The sequence below is a fragment of the Canis lupus genome, chromosome 11, assembly GCF_003254725.2.
Source record: "Canis lupus dingo isolate Sandy chromosome 11, ASM325472v2, whole genome shotgun sequence".
NCBI classification, from domain to species: Eukaryota; Metazoa; Chordata; class Mammalia; order Carnivora; family Canidae; genus Canis; species Canis lupus.
This window is the reverse complement of record NC_064253.1, coordinates 29,695,086-29,717,604: the sequence shown is the minus strand read 5'-3', so window position 1 is coordinate 29,717,604 and position 22,519 is coordinate 29,695,086. Positions and strand designations below refer to the sequence as shown.

Sequence of the window (22,519 nt, the reverse complement as noted above, 5' to 3'; positions counted from 1 at the left end):
CTCTTTCAAATATAGGACAAGCAACACTGATTTATAGTAATTAAGACAGGTCATCTGTTTCTGATTCATCAGGAAGCCCACGGAAAAATAGAATATTTCTTAGGCAGTTAATCAGAGCTCTATGACAACATCCAGCACACAGTGTTTTCAGTGATATTTCAAAATGTTTAACAGTGTTAGATAGCTTTTGAAGTAATTATGACTAGTATTCACAAATACAGTACTAAGATTTATGTGTCACTGGAGTTTTCTTTTTTGAATCTAGAATGCCATGAGCTATAAGACAAATTATTATTTTTACAGAGCTCTACAAAGGGGAAAAAAAAGCTAAATTATCCCATTGGGCATGCATCTTGATTTTAGAGATGTTAAAATTTGAAAAACAACATATGGTAAACACATGTAGCAGTAATTGTTACTATTGGCAGATATATGAAGTAGTATTTATAAGCAATGGAAATAGGCAGAAGCACACAGGGCTGGTGGGAGTAGATGGTGGTACATTCTTTCTGGAGGTCATTTTGGTAATACCAATCCAGAGCTGTAAAACCATTCATATCTTTTGATTCTATAATTCTTCTTAACCAAAAGAATTAGTGATTGATGTGCAGATATTTAGCAGCAGCTTTGACACGTTAGGTTCTGCTCTGAGAATTTGGGATATGTTAAATGAGGGAACAAAGATCCTTGCCCTTCCTTATGCAAATCACATTCTAATAGAATATATTCAAATGATCATGATATACTGTACCTTGAATAACCTATATATATATGTAATATAATGCATATTATGTGTATAATACTTATATATACATAATATAAATGCTTAATAGAACAGTATTTGCTGTATGATTTTAATTTGTAAATGCGGGATCCCTGGGTGGCGCAGCAGTTTGGCGCCTGCCTTTGGCCCAGGGCGTGATCCTGGAGACCCGGGATCGAATCCCACGTCCGGCTCCCGGTGCATGGAGCCTGGTTCTCCCTCTGCCTGTGTCTCTGCCTCTCTCTCTCTCTCTCTCTCTCTCTCTTTGTGTGACTATCATAAATAAATAATTTTTAAAAATAATAATTTGTAAATGCATTTTAGCAAATAAAAACATTGCAAATACCCCACAGTAGGTGATTGGCATAATGTATTTAGCCAACTGAGCTTTATTTCCATTTGGGTTTTATTTTATAAATCTTAACCAGATTTTATTATTAAAAATGTAAATAACTAACATGGTTATGCTTTTGCTTTACTAATCAATCTATATGTATTCTATTTTTATTCTGTGTTAATCTTAAAGTCTCAAAACAAGGTCTTAATGAGATTGTGAGCCTTGAGAGGCCAAGACTACATTAGTGCAATTCCCTTTATTTAATAAGCACTGATTCAGTGATTCTTAAAGTGGGGTGCAACATCAATAGCCATCAAGAACTTGTTAGAAATACAGATCTGGAGACTCCACTCCTCACCTAATGAATCAGAAGTTCTGGGAGCATGGCCCAGATAACTGGATAACCAAACCATTCTGATGAGCTCTCAAGTTTGAGAGGTACTATAGTAACTCTTACTAAATTGGAAGAAGTAAACTGATGTTTATTGGGCAGCTACCAAGAATCAGTCACCATAGTGGGCACTTCAACTAAATTACCTCATATGCATTCTGATAGCATACAAGAATGTATCATTAGCAGAGTCCACACCTAACTAGATCTATGCCCTTGGGCAAGTTATTTAGCTGCTGTGTTCCTCAGTTAATTTATATATAGAATAGATATAATAGAAGTGCCCTACTACTTAGGGTTTCTAAGAGGATTAATTAAGTTGACCAGTGTATGAAAAATTCTAAGACATCTATAATTCTTATGTATTTGTGATCATTATTATTGTCAATTATAATCATTATTATTATTAGAGCCTCAGTAAGTTAAATAACTTGCCAGATGCCATACAACTAAAATTTAATATTTTAAGTAAGTATTTTCCTTCCATTTTTGTTGCACATATATCAGGACAGCCTATATGTGTAAACAAGGTTATAAACTTACATGGTATCTCACTAATCCCTTTCATTTATCAATGTTCAACCTATCTAGTAGAAGTGATAGCTAAATATGCAAATGTCCGTGTGTTTTTCTATTTAAAAAAAGAATAAAGAAAGAAACCAGGTATTAAGTAGTTGAAAGACGGGTGTTTTGCCTCATGGAATTGAAGGAAATAATGTTGGACTATCTTTAATATAGTTTGTATATGTTTCACAGAGGCTATTGACAACTAGAAGAATAAGAATGTTTAATGAAATATTTTCAACATTAAAATAACATGCTTTGGTACACAAAACTCAACCCATAAAATTGTAATTTTACTACATATTCATAACCACAATATAATTCCCACTATGCCATTATAGTATATTTTATTGTATAAAATATTAATTGAACCTATATACTTCTCAAATATTATATTCTTCTTTGATAATGAGAGGGTTAGACAATCTGCCTTCAACACTATATAATGCAGCATAAAATGTAACTAGTGGCTGAGTTGAGAGATGCTTCTGTAATTAAAGGGAGAAAATGAAGAATAAGATATGTGAAACTAATAAACAAATGGACAACAGCCAGACCACATATAATAATAGAATCCTGACCAGCAAGCCTAAGAAGACAAATCACAACTTCTACAGCAATTGTGTCAGCATGGTCCAAGAAATTTGAGACATTTTTAGGAGAATGACAGCCAATTTCCTTAATTTTGAATCCCCACCCTTCACTTCACACTTCCAAGTCCTAACAAACTGAAGAAAGCAAAAATGCTTTCCAAACCAATCACATAGGATATTCTTCTTGTAATTAGCCCACTCCAGTTTTTCTACTCTAATAACCTCCATTCAGAGCATACCTGAGTCTTTCCCTTTTACTCACTGCAAAGCTCTTTGACCTTGGTCTTGGCAACTGTTTTTTGGTTAATGAAACTGAAAGCAAAAGCCGCAAAGGCAAAAAATAAACAAATGGGACTATATCAAACTAAAAAGCTTCTGCACAGCAAAGGAAGTCATTAGCAAAATGAAAAGGCAACCTACATAATGGGAAAAGTATTTGCAAACCATTTATTCGATAAGGTAAGTATTTGCAAAAGTACTTGCAAACCATTTATTTGATCTCCATATATATAAAGAATTCACATAACTCAATAACCATAACTTTAAAATATAATTTAAAAATAAGCAGAGGAACTGAATAGACATTTTTTTCCAAAGAAGATCTATAAATGGCCAATAGGTACATGAAAAGATGCTCAACATCACTAATGAACACCAAGCTATGCCGAAATATCACCTCATATCTGTTAGAATGGCTATATTAGTAAGACTAGAGATAATATGAGTTGGCAAAGATGTGGAGGAAAGGGAATACTTGTGTGCTGTAGGTGGGAATGAAAATTGATATAGTCACTCTGAAAAATAATATGAAACTTTTGAAAAAAAAAAGAAATGGAATAACCATATGATTCAGCATTCCAACTTGAGTATATATCCAATGAATATAAAACTGAATGAAGCTCCAAAGCTTATTTGAGCTTCTGCAATAGTTGAAGTGAGATGAAAATTAATGTTGCTGTAGTAACCAATTAATTCACATAAAGGTTAAGTCAGTCCTGTGAACTTTTACACATTCTTACAGATTTTCCAGTATAATCATCTCCAGTAACTTAAGAATCATTATATTTTGCTCAGTGTTACAATTAATTTACATTTCTCCTCAAAGGTATCTATAAAGGTAAAGGTATCTATAGCATGGCAATAGTTTTTCCTTTTTTTGAATTTAATTTTATTTTGAATTCCAGTATAATTAATATACACTGTTATATTAGTTTCAGGTGTGCAATGCAGTGAATGCATGACAACTTTTACGGTGACATTGTTATTTTTTGAAGCTTCATAAATTAGTGTGGCTGAATGTTAACTTAGGAAAATTATAATGGTGCCATTTGTGAAAAGTTTGAAGATCTGTTATGTTCTCATTTATAGTTTGAGGTTATTGTTGCCAATCATCTCCACGAAATAGGAAACTTTTTTTTTTTTTAGAGTTTTATTTATATAAGTAATCTCTATGCCCCACATGGGGCCCTAACTCCCATTCCTGAGATCAAGAGTCACATGCTCTTTTGACTGAGTCAGCCAAGTGCCCCAAAAGGAAACATGTTTAATAAAGTTTCAGTCTTTTGAATACTATAGAGAGGCATTTTTTCAGAATAGTGTTTTCTGAGTCAGACTATCACACATAAGCATATACACATTTTAGATTAAAAGATTTAAATCCACACCACCAAAATGGATTGTATAATATTGCTTCTTTAACTATTTGACACCAAAAATATTTGTAATAATTACTTTTTATACTTTTTTCACTAGAGTAAAACTTTATTTAGTGGTTTTTTACATTTTGGTTTTTTGTAAGCACAATTTCAAAACAGATATTCATTTAGTTACCAAGTTATTAAAAGTATCACTACCAACAGGCTAAAACACAAATTTCAGCCTATAATGTTTATTAGCAACTTTTTGGTTTTCTATTCATGAATTTTTTTATTTAGTAGTTTTCAAATGGCTGCCCATATATAATAAAATCCTCTCAAAAGCCCTGGATGATTAATATTTGGTATTGGTGTTAGTTAATTCACAAATAGCCTCTTTCTTCAGTAGACTGTAGATTATGGAAGACAGACTGTTTTTTGTTGTTGTTATTTTTATTTCTCTTAATTGCTACAGACATGTTAATACATAGTAGGAAGTTAATAAATTCAAACAAATTTGAGTTCTGAAAGAATATGCTACCCAATTTTCTAACACATTAAAATGTATCCAAGTTATTTAAGATCAAATTAAACTAATAGAGTGATATGAGGCACATGTGTTTTTAATAGAAGCTTTATTAAGATATAATTCACATGCCATAAAATTCATTTTTTGTATTATTTTTAAAGTGTACACTTTAGTGGATTTATTATATTTTGTATAGTACAAACACTAACTGATTTTAGAATGTTTTTATTATCCAAAAAGAAGTTCTGTACCCAATTAGCAGTCATTCCCATCCTCCTCACTCCTCAGTCCCTAAAAGCCTCTAATCTATTTTCTGTCTCTATAGAATTTCTTTCTTGCCCATACTCAAAAGCTAACCCTTCCAAGCCTGAGATAACACTCACTGTTGATCAAGATCCAGTCTCCTCCTATTTTAGTACTCTGCTTGGGGGTTTAACAGAGCGAGGAAGTGAGGACAGTCTGTCCTGATACAAAGTGACTGCTGGAGCCCTAGGCGTTTATTCTGCATTTCCGTGAGAAATGAATGGGAGAAAGGGACAAGGATACTCTCCACATACTTTCCACATTCAGTGACACTTTCTAGAAGTCACTCACTCCACTTCCACATACATGTTTGCCAGAACCTGTCTTAGGACACCAAGTCTAAGGATCGTAGTCTTGTTCCAAATGACCATGAGCCTAGCTAAAATCAGAGGTTTTCTTATTAAAAACATTATATGGATGGGGAATAACTAGAACGGTCTGCCATAATGTTAAACCGTCTTGAACCTAATAAAGCTTATTATGCTGGAACATGAAGCATCTAGAGAGCAATCCTTACAAAAACATTTAGACTTATGTCAGAATATCTAGTGGGTTTTGATAGTGGCAACAAAATATGACATCGTTAAATACAGTATCAGTAACCAGGCTGTAACATCTATGAGAATAGGCCTTATTTGTATTGTTCATTACTTTAACCTCACTGTTCTGCTATAGTAGTGGCTGACACATTGTTCTCAGTAAATATCTGTTGGAAAAATGCATGCACTGCTAAACCAATATTGCAGTTATATATGTTATACATAGTTATAGTTACACAACAGATTTGCATAGATCCTAATCATGAGATGTGTTGATAGTCCTAAAATCCATCATTACAGGTCACTCCAACTTTCCTAGGGTTTAAAATCTGCTTTGGGAAAAAAAATGACCTAGGTATTGAAAAAGACATTGAGAAAGTATGGGTACTGAGCTAAGGTAAAATGTAGCACCTAACTGCAAGACAGCTTTCTTCCTTTGGTCTATCCATCAATCATTTATTTATTGGAGTATTTAGGTTTTCATTATTTATTTATTGAGAGTTTAAAATATGGCAGGTTTCACTGAAACAACCTATTTTTTCCCCAAACATTTTGCCTGTAATTATAAGAATATGCTTCTGGGATGATAAGCTTGGTAGTCTTGAAAGTAGAGAGAGTTCAAAGTTGTTTGGTTTTTTTTAACACATTATTTGCATTTTTCTAAATGAATGGAAGGCTAGCTGATTTTCTAAGTGTTTCTGATAACTATACTAAATTGTGCATATATTACATGAAATCTACATATTTTGAAAAATCTTATGTATTCTCAAATTTATTGGCAGAAAATTCTAGAAATTGGCATGTCTGATAAATAATGTATAGTTTCAGTTTAACATTTAATGAGCTAGACACGGAGGGGCTGTCACTATCTAAAATTAATCCTAATACATTGACATTGTAAGACTGGAAGGATTTTAACTTATTTGCTATTCTTCTATATTTGTTTTTTAGAAATTAGGGTGTAGTCAAAGCCCTGCTTTAAGAAGTTGAAGTTATAAGTTTCTTTTTAAATAAACTACAATGGGAGCCTCTAACTTCTTTCAAACTTCCTTCCCATTAGAAAAATCAGCATCTTTATGCTGTGCCAAACTAATAGGGTGAGAGAGTTTGTGTTTGAAACTCAGCTGTGCCTTTTACTTTGTTATCTTGGGCACATTTATTACCTTTCTAGTTAGTTTTCTTATCTACGCGATAAGGGTGACCAGAATACCTGTTAGGACTGCTCTAGGGATTAAATGAGATGAATTTACAGCATTAGCATACTTCCTGCGATGCCTGGGTAGCTCAGCTGTTGAGCGTCTGCCTTGGGCTCAGGGAGTGATCCTGGGGTCCTGGGATCCAGTCCCACATCAGGATCCCCCAGAGGAGCCTGTTTTTCACTCTGCCTATGTCTCTGCCTCTCTCCCTCATGAATAAATAAATAAAATCTTAAAAAAAAAAAAACAGACTTCCTGACACAGTATATATTCAATAAATGCTATCATTATTTTTACCTAGGACCAACCAACCAAGATGATAGTAGACATATAATGAATGTGTAATTACATGTACATGATGCCCCCCAAAATGTAAATATGTGCATTGTAATGCCAATTGCAAGAATACTCATAATGATTAAATATCATGTAGAGACTGTAATGTAATGTTTCATACATGGCACAGCCTCTGAAGCTAGGATCTGTGTTTAAAAAATAAATAAAAGAAAGTATTGTAAAGAACAGCTCAGTTCATCTCTAAAGATACAGTTGTAAGAACCAAATGAGTTAATAATACAAAATACCTGGCCCAGTACCTGACATATGGTATGTATTCAATAAATGTTATCTCTTAATATTATCCTACCCTGGTATATAAATTAATTGGATTCTGAATGTAATTAAGCTTGGGTTGAATTTTGACTCTACAAGTCACTAGCAGTAAGACATTTTGGGGTTTATTCAATCAACTGTTAGCTTCCAATGTCTTTTCTGAAAATGGAAAATAATCACTAATACACGAACTTTTGTGAGTATCAATGTAGAACACACAATGTAGAGTTTAGAAATCTTAGCACTGTGCTATTTATTATCCATTGCTGATTAACTATGATTTTCCTAAAGGCATCAAACTATGTTTAAATTTATTTACTATTTTTAACATTTTCTATAATTATTTAAAATGATTTCACAACCTTTAGGTTACCAAATCATTTCAAAATTATGATTCCTTTCACTTCCTCCAAAATATTGAAATTCCTTGCAAAAGTGAGCCACAAAGAGATACCACGGTCAAATTCCTTTTAGCATCACAGAAAAATTAACATCTGAAATGCTGATTCCATGAATTTCTCCAAATGCCAAGTCACATACCTGATAAATGCACTCATTAATAGCATTAGTTAATTTATAGAAATACTAATTCAAGTACAAATTCTCAAGTCTTCTGCAGTATTTTGACAGCCTTATAGACTTCTAAAAGGTGTAGGATATTAGAATTTTAGAATTACCAAAATTGCAATTTTGCTGAGGCATGCTTACTTTGCTCAGCAAAAATTCTTTCTGAATGGCTATCCCCACATAGACAAGTAGTACAAATGAAAGGAGTATATCTGATTAAATATATTTACTAGAATCTTATCTATGAAATAAGATTTCTTGAAATCATCAATGATAAAATTCTAACATAGTACCAATGTCAAGGACAGTTTATTTACTGATCCTTCACTACCAATCTCTCCCCTAAAAATAGTTATCTTATCTACATCATGTTAAATTTATTTTCTCTCCTTTAATTATGTCCCAATACTCAGTATTTTTGCCTGAGTCAGGCCATGTAAATTATTTTTTTTAAAGTAGGTTAAAGTTAGGGTAAGCCATATTTCTGCTTTGGCTTTCTAATATGCCTACAATCACCTCTCTGGCTTGGCTTTCCCTTTGAAGACCAACCAGCCAAGTGTGTTGAATATCATTTCTGGAATTCCTGAATTTATTCACGGGTCATGACTTACTGTCTGAGGGTCTAACTTATCTACTTACTATAACAATACCCAAAATACAAACAAGAATGCTCTTTGGATTTACTGTTATTATTTGAATATTCACATTCAGATATAGATAAGCATTCTAGATATAACTAGAGGACAGAAATTTCTTTGTGCACTTTTTATGTTAAAATTTTGTTATTTAGGTAAAATTGTCAATTTAATATTGCAAATATGCAACATAGTGTCTGCTGTAGTAATCTAGCATCTGATAGTGCTACAAGAAATTATTGTTCCTGCTTTATAATGTGAAACCTTAAAGCTTGACTTTAAGTCTTTAATAATAAAATGATAATAACAATGAAAAATTTTAAAATGTGTATCTAAGGAGTTCATTCTACAATGATGATACTTTGCTTCAGCCAAATGTAGATTCTAACACTTAACCCTTTAACACCTACTCCAAATTTATTTTGATGCATCTCTTGATAAGAAAGGAGGAGGACACAGAACATATATAATTTCTTGATTGACTTGTTGAAGTAGAAGTACTTAGATCACACTAGATTCTTGAGGAGGGCTTCTTCTTTAGCAAGCATTAGCATGAAGTTGATCTTTTGAAGTCAATGTCTCAATCCTTTTTCCCCCCCCGCAGGGAAAATAAAAGCAGAACACAAGAGAGAATAAGTAGCAGGTTCAAAAGGTTAATCCATGTGCACTGGAATTTGTAAAAACAATGCACAGGAGAGAAACCTGTGAAAGTGTAAGGAACAGTGTCTATCAACTCAGGAACAAGGAGACCTGGACTAGTGGCCGATAACTGGAGTGAAATACAATGGATTGAGAATCAGACTCAGAAAGCAGTCAAGTTAGCTCAGTGACTTTGACCAAGAAGATCTGAGCACTAATTGTCAAAGATTTTACTCCACACAAGAATTTCAACTGGCAGAATAAGAATAATAAATTTTAATGTGAACATTTGCACTCAGAGATCGTGATATTTTGTTTTCCGCGAACGTTTCACCAGAAGGATATTAAAAACATTTTATTTCACTCCTCAAGTGGTTCTTTTAGTATCAGAATCACTTTTACATGTGATAAATCCTCCTAAGAGTTAAATATTTCTTTGAGAGATAAGCTATGTTAACATAACATTTCTTTCAATTATATTAGAAAACAGAATAATTTGATACATAGACCTTTGAGAAAAACATATCCTTAAAAACAACACCACTCATTAAGGCATTGACATATAGATTCAATCTATTATGGCTTGTCTTTTCTTTTCTTTTCTTTCTTTCATTTTTGGTTTGTCTTTTCTATTAACTTAAATTATAATGCATTACACAGTGGAGCACCTGCCTATATACCAGTCATTCACAGTTTTCGAAAGGGTTTATAAAGGTCACTAATTTCTTCACTAATGTGAAAGATTAAATCTTCAATTTATTCTTGTGTTCATATAGAGCAGAATCTTCCTAGAAGTAAACAAATTCAAGGGCTTAATAAATATGTGTTAATTAGTAAGTTACTACTGCATCAAAATATTAAAACTCTTGCAAAGCTAACTATTAAATATGATCGCATATGATGCTAACTAAATGACTCAATTTAAAGATGGTAATATTAATCAATATCATATAGTATTATTATTAAATCAAATATCTTAATTTAAGGTGTATAACAAACTATGGAGTATTATACAGCCTTTAAAATCACGATAGATAATATTTATATTGATGGAAAATTATATATTCTCCATTGGTTTAAACAGATAAGACAAAGATAAATATAGGATTGTAGTATGATAACCACGTTTGCATATGCATGCGTGCACACCCACTTGCGTAGCATGTGCATGTGCATATGGGTGTGCATATATTTGAAACTGTTAAATGACTATAACTGAGAAGTTTCTGTAATATATGCAAAATAAATTTTGCTTGCAAATGTGCCCATCACCCAGAGCTCCACAAGAAACAAAGGAGACAATAAAAATTCTCTACTTGTTTGTCATTGCTGCTTTAAAGAGTTCAACTTGGAGTAATTAATCTTAAATCACAATAGTTCGATGTGAGCTGAGTAATGATAATGTTATTTCAGAGGAATGTTGTAGTCAAAATTGTTTGTCAAATTATGTGTATAATAATTACTCATACAATGGAGATTTTTCATAATATTGAATCACTATTTAACATTTTGTGATGCTTGAATTAAAATGCGATGCCAGTACTGATGGAAAATATTTTTGTTTCTGCTTTTCTAGGTCTCAGGGTGGTGAACTTTTTCTCTGAATTCCTAACCTGTGAGCTTATGGTAAGATTATAATTAATAGAGTCAATTTTAGAGTTTTTCCCCCTTTATTATCCCTGCTTGATAATATCCAATAAATATAAAGGTAATTTGCATAATTCCCTTGATACTTTATCATACTTTTACATAAATGTTGAAGAAACCCTGTGATGTTTTCTATCAAATGTTTATGTTCTTGGGTGGATTATAATAATATAGTTATTTGAAATAGTCTTTGATAGTTTCTAAGTGAATTTGGAGGCATTCTTCAGAACGGTAAGATTTATACCACTGAAAAAAGTTCTTTGGACATGAATGACAATTTTATAGATTAAAAATTTTTGTAGTGAGGTCCATTTGATGGCAATGAATAGAGACGATGAATTATTGAAAGGAAAACTTATTTTATCACCTGTCAAGATTTATCAAAATTGGATTCCTCTATGAAAGCTCGATATTGGAGCTTTAGAAAGGTGAAGGTAAAATATGTAACTATGGAAATAGAAATGATAAGAAGTAATCAGTGACTTCTCAGGATCTTATGGCCCTATTAATTTGTTAATGTCTTTGGTTCATATATGCAGTAACATTTGTTAAAAATGTGAATCTGGATTCGACTTATAATTGATTAGTACAGAATGTAAATAAACATAATTTCATTTGTGTTATTGTAGTAAGATAATTTTTAGTTTATCTCTTTTTTAATAGTAGGCATAATAAAGATTTAGCTTGTAACTGGTATATAAAATGCAGATAACGTGGATATTTGTGTTATACATTTTATATTTTTGAGTAAATGATGTCTTAAAAAACACAAATATGATCAAGTAAACTTGGTTTGGTGATACAGCAGTATTGAAATGTATCTTGAAAAAAAATTTAAGTGACTATAGGCAGGAACCACCTCTGGGCATTATAAGATGTATGCCTTGATTACATTTTTTGAGACACTCAATCTGCGATCGTTAAAGACAAGTGTCACATAGAAACAAGGGGAAATTCCACTGCTCTACCAACCAGACTCTGTTGATAATGGAAGAAATTTTTTATGAAACACATTATTTGAATATGCATAGAGCAATAATTTTATTCCCAATAAGCATTGTTAAGTGGTAACTTATATTTTACAAATATACATAAATGAACTTTTCTCACAAGTTGATTCAACTTCTAAAGTATGTCAAAATATTTTTTAAAATTACATTTATCATCATTTATCAACTCATATCCTGCTCATACCTTTTACGTATACAGTCTCAGTGAATTGTAACAGAATGAACACACCCATATAACCAGCTCTCACATTAAAAAATAATAATAATTAATATATATATATCATGATATATGATATATATATATATCATGATATATATATCATTATAGTACCATAGAACCAATAACCCATTGCATATTGCTCTTCTGGTAACTATATCCATGGAACATAAGCACTATATTGACTTCCAGAAGGATAAATTACTTTCTGTTTTACATTCTATAAATGAAATTATATAGAATTACTACTTTGACTCTTTTGCTCAGCATTACATTTGTAAGATTATATGCAATGAAAAACCACTCATTTTCACTGTTGTGTAGTATTTAACTGTGTAGATGTACCAAATTATGATCCTTTATCCCATTTATGATCATTTAGGTAGTTCTAGATTTTGATTTGTATGAATAGTGGTTATATGGACATCTGGAACATGTCTTTTAGGAAACCCATGCATGTATTTTGTTAGATATTTGGGCTATGCATATGTTCTGCGTTAGTAGATACTGATAGTTTGCCAAAGTGGTTCTATCGATTTTTGAAAGCAGGATGTGAGAGTTCAGTTGGTCCATATTCTCATTAACATTTAGAATTTTTTATCCTTCTATTTTAGCCATTCTGGTGTGTTTATAGAAATATTTTAATTTGAATATCTTGAAGTTTGATGACATTAAACACTTTTTGATGATTATTTGTCATATTTGTGATGATTATTTGTCATGAATATTCTCCTTTTTGAAGTCTTCAGACTTGCCCTTTTTCTACTGTACTATGTATCCTTTTTTATTTTATGTATATAATGAGTATTAAATCCTCTGTGATGGAGCTGGCTGATTCACAACAGCCAACTGTTAAAGTGTCAGGAATTTTGAGAGCTGCTCGGGAGTTTGAAAATCTGCCTTGGTAGAAGGTTTTACACCGCATACACACTAAAACAAACAAACAGAGAAAAACAAAAACAAAAACAGGAAAATTAGTTGGTAAACATTTTCTGGAACACCACTGGATATTTATGCTATATATTAAAACATTTGTTGGATTTTCTTAGTACTTTCCTGGAGGTAACTTTGGATAGATATAAATTCTCAATTAGATTTATTTCTTGTCTGATTAGGACTTCTTGTGTCCTATTTAAGATATATTTAAAAAAGAAAGAAATATTTGCCTTTGCCATGGTTGCTAAGATATTTTCCTATGGTTTCTCTAAAAGCTTTGTTGCTTAACCTTTTATACTTATTCTTCTTCAGGTTTTAAGTATATTATTCTATTGTTAAATTGTAAGGATATTCTTATTACCTTGTATTTAAGATAGTTTGCTGGATAGCTTTTCATTAGAATAGTAATTTAATTACTCTGTGTATATTTTAACTGTTATTGTAAAATTCATAAATAAATATGAAGAGACTGATGTTTGTTTAATAGTTTAATGTGGCTACTTATAAGCAATTTGTAGGATTTTATAAAATTCAGATACGTATTTACGTATTGTCTACTCTGTGTCACACACCATCAGTTATGTGGCCATCAATTATAATTTTGAAGTGAATATTCAGCAGCATAACAAGATCACAATTTGACTTTAACTTTTAATGTATATGAATTTATTTCCAGCATATATTAAGTAAAGCCTGCAAAATAAATAATCTACAGAATCATTTAAAAAAACTCAGAATTTAGTCTTAGTATTCGAATAAAATTATTAAAATGTACTTAGTTGTCTCCAAAATATCATGTTTAATAAATTGCATAAACACAAAACAGTCATGATAAATATAGTCTAAAGGATTAACTAAGAATATTGTATTATGTACTACATTGAGATTTTGTTTGCCTTGAGATTTATGTACAGACATGTATATGTATAAAATTTTCCATGACAAACACAGAAGTCCATTGCATACCTGTTTTGTGCTTGATAGGAATAATAGTGTAACAATCAGTATTAAGTCTTCCTTAAAATTTGGAGCCAATTATGCAAATGTGTATATGTTTGCTACAGATTGTTTTGTTCCATTATGCATGGTTTGAATTGCATGTGTTTTTCCCTTGAAGTATTCATCTTGACTTAAATGCCTTCAACTGTCTCCAGAATAGTTGAAATACTTAAGAAACGTAATGAAACATAATTGAATAATCATTTAAAATGGAAAGTTCAATAATTTCATATTCACGTAACCAATTTTGACCATTTAAAAAAATCTCTGGGTCCATAACACAAGCCATTTCATTAACTTTGGAGTAACTCTTAAACAATGAAAGTACAAAAGCAAACCATATATATATAATAGGTTGTTTTTAATAATTAGTCTTTATTTAAAAATACAATAGTGAAATTTTTTTTTTAAGATTTTATTTATTTATTCATGAGAGACACAGAGAGAGAGAGAGAGAGAGGCAGAGGCACAGGCAGAGGGAGAAGCAGGCTCCATGCAGGGAGCCCAATGTGGGACTTGATCCCTGGTCTCCAGGATAGAGAGAGAGAGAGAGAGAGGCAGAGGCACAGGCAGAGGGAGAAGCAGGCTCCATGCAGGGAGTCCAATGTGGGACTTGATCCCTGGTCTCCAGGATCAGGCCCTGGGCTGAAGGCAGAGCTAAACCACTGAGCCACCTGGGCTGCCCAATAGTGAAAAATCTGATGAGAAAACTATAGGGCTCATTGGTTAAAATCCTTAAGGCTAAAAATGGTATTTTATTTACTTTCATATATTTGGAAAGTGTGGTATTTGTATCTGTTTAAAAAAAAAAGAACTTTTTTTTCTTCTTTTAGATCTGCTTGCCTATTTTGGATAGCCAAAGATGATGAAATATGGAGTGTGTGCTAATTAAAAGCTAATTAGGTGATTTTCACTTTTACTAAGTTACTGATCTCTGTGGGGTAATTAGAGCAGGGAGAGCAGTGGTGAAACACAGAAAGGTATCTTGAAGATTGGTACAAAGACTGTATGTAGCATTGATAGGTTTGATCCTCCACTAGCCATTTCAAATAGCTAAATAACAAGTTTATCTGTGAAATACAGCATGGTTTACACAAATACTTCAGAATTTGATTTATGAAGGTATCCCTGAAGGTAAATGATAGTTAAAGGGAAAAATGCTGTTGAGACATATCACAGATACAAGTAATTGATGCCAGTTAAATTACTGGCATTTGACTTGATTTTCAGAGATGACAGTGCTTGGGGGCAAAAGACTTCAAAGACGTAATTAGCATGCTACCTGAAGGAAAATGGTATAAAGAATTATACACATGTACATTGTTTTATTATGCATAGTCTGAACTCAAAATTAAAAGATTGAATAATACAACAAAATTATAATCTGAGAGCATGAACACCCTTTAAAAAGACCAAAAAGAGATAAAGTCTGAAAAAAATATATAACAAAAAAGCTTTGGTACATAAATGAAGAATAAACTTCAGGGTAAAATTATTGGACACATGAAATAGTCTATTTTTTCTTTTATTATTGTTGACCTATTCAGTGATATATTTATTTCACAGAACTCTTAAAGTAATGTTAGAGCTCCCCTATGAAAAATAGAAATATTTTCTAGTTCCTGGCACAAGATCTGGCAGTAGCAGATACCCTGTAAATTTTTGCTACCTAGAAAAGCAATTGTATATGAGCTAGACAGATTACTGTGTTTCTTTTGCTAAATCAAACATTTGTTTCTCAAACACATTCCTTTTCCAACCCTCTCTCTCTCCATCCTTTTTTTCCTCTCTCTTTATTTCCTTCTTTCCATTAACAAAGTTATGAAGAATTTACTCTGTGCTAAAAAAATGGCTAACTTATTTCACAATGGCAGAGCTGACAAAGTTTTTATCTTATTTCACAGTTTAATGAGGAAAAGAATTAAATATGCAAAATAAATCTCACCTTTGATAAATGTTATGAAGGAAAATATTCTCAAATGTAGAATAATGAATACAGAAATTGATATGTAATCTAATAACTTTAAATGAAAGATGAGTTCACTACATGAAGAAATGGAGATAGAAAGAGAGTATAATGGTACTTCTAGACTCTGAATTAAGGAGGAGCTTGGAATGTCCAAAGAAATAAATGAATGTTAGTGTAGCTGGAGCATAGTAAGTAAAAAGGAGAGGGGCTTGAAATGAGGTAAGCTTTGTAGTCCATAACAAGTGTATTGGATTTCATTGTAAATGCCATTGGAAGCCATTGGATGCTCTTAAGCAAAGGTGTGTGGTAACTGCATTTATGTTTTAAGATAAGTGCTTTATGGAGAATGAATTAGTGGGAAGTAAGACTAGAAGTGGAAAGAGCATTTAGGAGGAGACACTTGAAGATTTCCAAGACAGAAAGATGTGATGTCCTAGACCAGGATGGGATCACTTACATGGATTTGCAATCTATTGGAGGCAGAATCAAAAGGACTTAATAATTGATTGAACGTAGAGGGTGAGAGAAAAAGAGAAAACAAGCATGAGTCCTAAATTAGAACAATTGATTATATAGCAAAAGCATTCACAACTAAGTTGGTCAAGATGAAATTGCGAGACAGGTGCTAGTAAAAGAATCAATAACTGCATTTGGGATTGAGAATGTATTGTTTTACTTTCTTCTACTCAGGGTATGGATTTGGAGTTATTACTTTAGATAGAAACCAAATTAGAAGTGGGGAATAAAGATTAAATACTGGACCTTCTAAGGATTCATTCAAGCCAATGATCTAGCAACCCAATTCTAGCTAATTGTTCTAGGTATGAATTGACACTGCAAAGACATGGTAACCGTTGAGACCTCAGCATTTTATGCATTGAGATTAAATCTATTTTAAATACGACAGACTTCAACAGTATTTGGGATTATAAAATGAGTCTACAGTGTGATCAGGGCAGTGATAAATGGAAAGAAGTAGCAATGGCTGGTATTCTTTAAGAAACAATTGGGGAAAATAGGAAAAGTTTATTTTATTGAGCAAAGAATTTCTAACCTTAAGATGACCTTTCACAGTTGAACATAAGCACACGTAAGAACAATATAGAAGGAGGAATTTACTAGAATAAGTGAAAAAGTGGAAATTGAAAGATCTCTATAAACTTCTGTCCTTACCATCATCTTCTCTAGAAAATCACATCTCAAATAAGAGAATCTGATAGAAGAGAAATGAATAAGGACCATTTTTCCTCATTAACTTGCAAGGAAGTTTCTATACATTTGTATCTTCCTTTTTTTGGCAAGGTTGAAAACATTGGAAATCAAAAATTTCCTGTCATTCCTCAAATCTGTTTGTGAAGGTGGGACAGCTGATTGCCTTGCAGTTGTGTTTGTAGCATGTGGTCCCTGATGCCTCATTTCATTTATTTAATAGCATCATTATATCATAATTTATATCTATCTGCACTATCATAAACTGACCTGTATTCTCACACATTCTATCTGAAATTTTGTCCATAGGATTTTTTTGCATTTACTTCAGACCATCCCACTCCATTTTAGTCCAGCATATCCCTAATTATAATCTTGAGAACAGCATATGATATTAGCCATGATTAATAAATACAGAAAAAGTTGGAATTTAATCAAATGGCTTCTCATTCAAAGAACTCCTTTTTTAACCCATAATAACCATAATTTATGTCTGCAACAGAAGAACAATATGGTAATATTAAAACCTTAATTATCTCAGAACTAATTATATGTATATGATACCCTACTTGCAATCGCTTGAACGTTATACACATTGAATAAAAACCATACTTCAAATTGTGAATTTGAATCTTTCCCCGGGCTGATAATATGTAGCACAGCCCTCTCCCCCAATACCAGGGAATAGCAGTGAGCCACAGCTCCTGGTCCGTAATGCCATCACAAGAGTAAACAACTGATAACACTGACAACCATTCTTAAGCCACATGGCCATTCTATTTCACTTTCAGTACAGTATTCAATAAATTACATGAGAGAATCAACACTATTAAAGGATTTTGTCCAACTATAGACTAATGTAAGTGGTATGAGCACATTTAAGTTGGGCTAAAACTAAGCTATAGTGGTCAGTAGGTTAGGTGTATAAGTGTGTTTCAACTTATGACATTTTTAATTTATGATAGGTTAATCAGGATATAACCCCATCATAAATCAAGGAAGTCCATATTGAAATCTTAATTTCAGATTCAAATAAATAACCTAAGCATGCTTATTTGAAATGTACTGTTACTTGTTATAATCATTCACTGGTTAGTGAGTTTATTTTAATGTATAATTATTACAAAATTCAAATACACTATATTTAATATAATACATTCCAGAATATGAATTCATTTCAACTATGGCATCTTATTCCAATCTGGTGGGCTACAAAGAAAGATAATATTATTATGAATACCCTGTTATCTCAAAATAAACTTAAGAGTAAGAGGTGCTTTATTTACTTTGCTGTGTTCAAAGAGGTAAATATATTTTTAAGTTAAATCAATAAGTCGGGATCCCTGGGTGGCGCAGCGGTTTGGTGCCTGTCTTTGGCCCAGGGCGCGATCCTGGAGACCCGGGATCGAATCCCATGTCGGGCTCCCGGTGCATGGAGCCTTCTTCTCCCTCTGCCTGTGTCTCTGCCTCTCTCTCTCTCTCTGTGTGACTATCATAAATAAAAATTAAAAAATAATAATAAAATAAAATAAAAATAAAAAAATAAAATTACTAAGAAGGGAATCCCTGGGTGGCTCAGCAGTTTAGCACCTGCCTTTGGCCCAGGGCATGATCCTGGAGACCTGGGATCCAGTCCCACGTTAGGCTCCCTGCATGGAGCCTGCTTCTCCCTCTGCCTGTGTCTCTGCCTCTCTCTCTCTCTCTCTCCCTGTGTGACTATCATAAATAAATAAAAATTAAAAAAATTAAATCAATAAGTCTCCATTACATGCTTAAAGTAAGACTACGAGTATTTAGCTCATAAGTAAAGTGTCAAAGGAAATCACAATGTTATCATTAAGAACTTGACTTACAAATTCTTCTGGTTTCCTAACATTCTTGCTAAGTACTCTGGAATGGACAATAATCTGCACTATTGTAAAAGGAATGGAACAAGATGGAGGATGGCGAAAGTCTGAGGAGACTGAAGAAAATCTATTATTATTCCAAAATATATAGCAATTTTAAAAGATACGATAATTATTATTCTGTTGATACTTCTGTTGTGCTGGATATTTATACTTATAGGAGATAATTGTGCGTGTGTGAGTGTGTGTGTGTGAGAGAGAGATAAATTACAAATGCTCTAAATATTTTGAAGCAGCATAAATGAGATCCACCGTCCCATTTCCCTTTCTTCCAACTTGAAAACGCCATTTAATAATATCTGAATCAATGAAGAAATCACAGCTATGAACATCTATAATTTAGGGGTAATGCTAATTTTCATTTTTGAGTGTAGATCTTTAAAATGAGCTTTTTGCCCCTGCTATAAAATCTGTAAAATGCATTTACCTAAGGTAGACTATCCTTGAAAGTGTTATATGAAACATTTTAGCTAAGAGGGGCTTTTTATTTTGATAAGTCTCTGAAGCCAAGAAGTTGAGTTTTCTCTATTTTTCTCTAAGTGATAACATTTATAATCAACTAATATCTAATTCAAACAAAAATCTTTGTGAGGTTTGTTTCTAACCTGAAGAGATTCTAACACGTCTTTTATTAATAGCATCGGGTTCCTGTGTTCATAGGATCTGTATCCAGATATAAGTCTGTGATAGAGGTGGGTTTCCTTCAGCATCATAATTTTACAGTAAATCTTTTTCCATTAGCAGAATAAACATGTTTATCCTTGTGAATATTTTTTTCACATCATAGATTATTTTCAAAATTGATAATTATAACAGCGTATTTTATATTTAAGTATGCATTTATCTATTAACTGAATCATTAAAGTAAGACTCTACTTCAAATTATTCTAAAATATAATTTTATTCATGAATTTTCATAGTTCCTTAAAGATATCATTAAGTAAGGAAGTCAATTGTTCTTCTAATGTAAATTTCAAGCATGACAGGTAAAATGTTAGAGAAAAAGCTTGCCATGCAAAATTGTTTTGAATACTATTGCTAGAGCATTTGCCCACGCATGAAATAGAGATATAACTTCAAAATTTTCAGGTCAAACTACAGCATCAGGAAAAGGTTGAATATAAATTAAGGATAAAATCCAATATATTGGGTGGGACTACATTTTCTTCTTGAGAAATCATAGAAGGACACACTTATTATACTTGGTATGAAATTTCTCAAGTAAAACAAAAAATCCTGACTTTGCTAAGGACACACATAACCAAAGCACTGGCTTGTTCAATGTTTTGTTTTAAACTTCTGGAAATAATTTTGATTAAGGGATTAAATGACATTGTGCATATTCTGAAGGATATATGATGGAGAAAGGATTTTATGAGGGACCAAGCATGTAAGGATATTAATTCTTTAACATGTTCAATGCAGACTTCTTGAAGGTAAAGTGTGCACAACCCAGTGCTAATCACTGGGCTACTGACCAAATAAGAGCTCAATTTGGAACTCCCCAATTAGTGAAAGGGAAGGACATGTGGATACGTAAATTAGCCCAACAACACTAAGGTTTGTTGAGCATGTATGATGTGCCAGGAAATGTGCTAAATCCTTTACAATGATTATTTCTTTTAATCCTTACAGTATCCTCAAGAGAGGGACTGTTACTTATTCCAGTAAAATTGAGATTAAGAGAAGATATGAAACTTGCTCAACGTTTCACAACCAGAGAGGTGTACCAGAAATGATAGATCCTATTAGAAGGATATGAAACAAATGTTATAGAAGAGGCCAGGGTAATAATAAATGCCTATGGGAGTCAATGAAGGTGTCCTACCTCGCAGATACAAAATTTGAGCTAGATCTAAAGAAAGAAAGAGGTTTGCTAGGTAGTGAAGGCAGGTAAGGGGAATGTTTCCATCTAATAAGATTTTCTAGAGGTATAGCCTTCTAGTCTTCATTTTATCATTTATAATATGTGATAGTGGAATAATATGATTTCTAAGTTTTTTGAATTCTGGAATTTTATGATGACGTTTTGTTTACATAAAAATCAAAGAGCCTTCTGAGTAAATGCTGAAACATCTGAGACTTTTGACAATATATCACTTACTCTCCAGAAAGAAGAAAGATTTCTTTTATCCTGCACATGGATAAAACATCATCTGTTTTCTTCAAAGATAGCTAGTTACATGTAGGAACTTCTCCTCCCTTAAAAGAGATGGAAGAAAGTATGATATGACATATGGGGGGACAGCCTAGCCAGTCTGTAGTAGCTGATAATTAGGGTTCTGTATTCCATAAACCCAATTGCTTCTGGATAGGGCTCTCTTATCTTTTTTTTCTAGTTACTTTGGGAAAACTTAAGGTTTTAGACCTCAAAGGATTTCCTTTTGTTGTATGAGGAAAGCCAGGATATTCATAGCCCCTCTCCCTTCATAGAGAGGTGTTGCACAGTGCTGGGGGTGACAGTCACTTAAACTCCAGGAAAAGCCAATGAAGATGGGAAGATAGCAAAGGAAACACATACAAAATGGCCATGATTGTACATAGTTTCTGAGAAGGGGAAACTGGACAGTCAAAAGGTAATACTTCTTTTTTTCATAGTCAGCATCAGTGACTTTAACTGAAACAAAAATGATTTTAAAATACTTGCTAGCCAAGTGTGTTTCACTCATTCATTTGAAGCCCTGTGATCTTCCTAGAGAAAATAATCATGTAACTGAAGACACACACAATATTCTGATATAATTTTTAAAAGTTATCCTATGGAACTATACTCAACATACCCATGTGTTTTCATACACCAATAATTGAATTTGTGGCTTGAAATTGACAAACCACATGTCATGCTGTCTTACTTCTACTATATTAAGCAGTTTTATTTCATCTATAAAAAACAAGCAGTGAGAAATATTCAGGAAGCTCTTTTACAAATTTAAAGAAATAGAAATATTTATTATATTGTCACGTTTTCATTTAAATGCTCAAATTTTCAGAGAAGAGTGACAAAATTGTCTTCTTGCCCATAAACGCTGTCCCTTATGATTCTGTACTATATTACGATATTTTTCCTTCTAAAATTAGGATATAGAAGGGAAAGAAGAGATGAATAAGCAATACATTTATTAGTATTTAGTAACATGTAATACAAGGAATCCAGAATGACGATCAAAAATCACAAAAGGAAGAGTCAGCCACAGGTTGCTGGTGAGTTATTCCAGTGAGTGCAGTACTCCTACAATCATCTCTGTCCAGATTGAACTGTTGTGAAGGGCAATTAATTCCATTTCCCACTTTTAGTTTTTCTTATGTTAAATTTAGAAGGCAGC

At 32.5% G+C, this 22,519-nt stretch overlaps 1 protein-coding gene across 36 annotated transcripts in view; it reads left to right on the top strand.

Moving 5' to 3' along the window:
- The window catches only part of PTPRD (protein tyrosine phosphatase receptor type D), a 2,185,700-nt gene that overhangs the window by 985,312 nt on the left and 1,177,869 nt on the right, over window positions 1-22,519 (top strand). For all 36 annotated transcript variants that reach the window (XM_049116106.1, XM_049116100.1, XM_049116099.1 and 33 more), the window contains one exon: window positions 10,879-10,928. The gene's annotated coding sequence lies outside the window, so the exon portion shown is untranslated. The remainder of the gene's footprint in view (window positions 1-10,878; window positions 10,929-22,519) is intronic.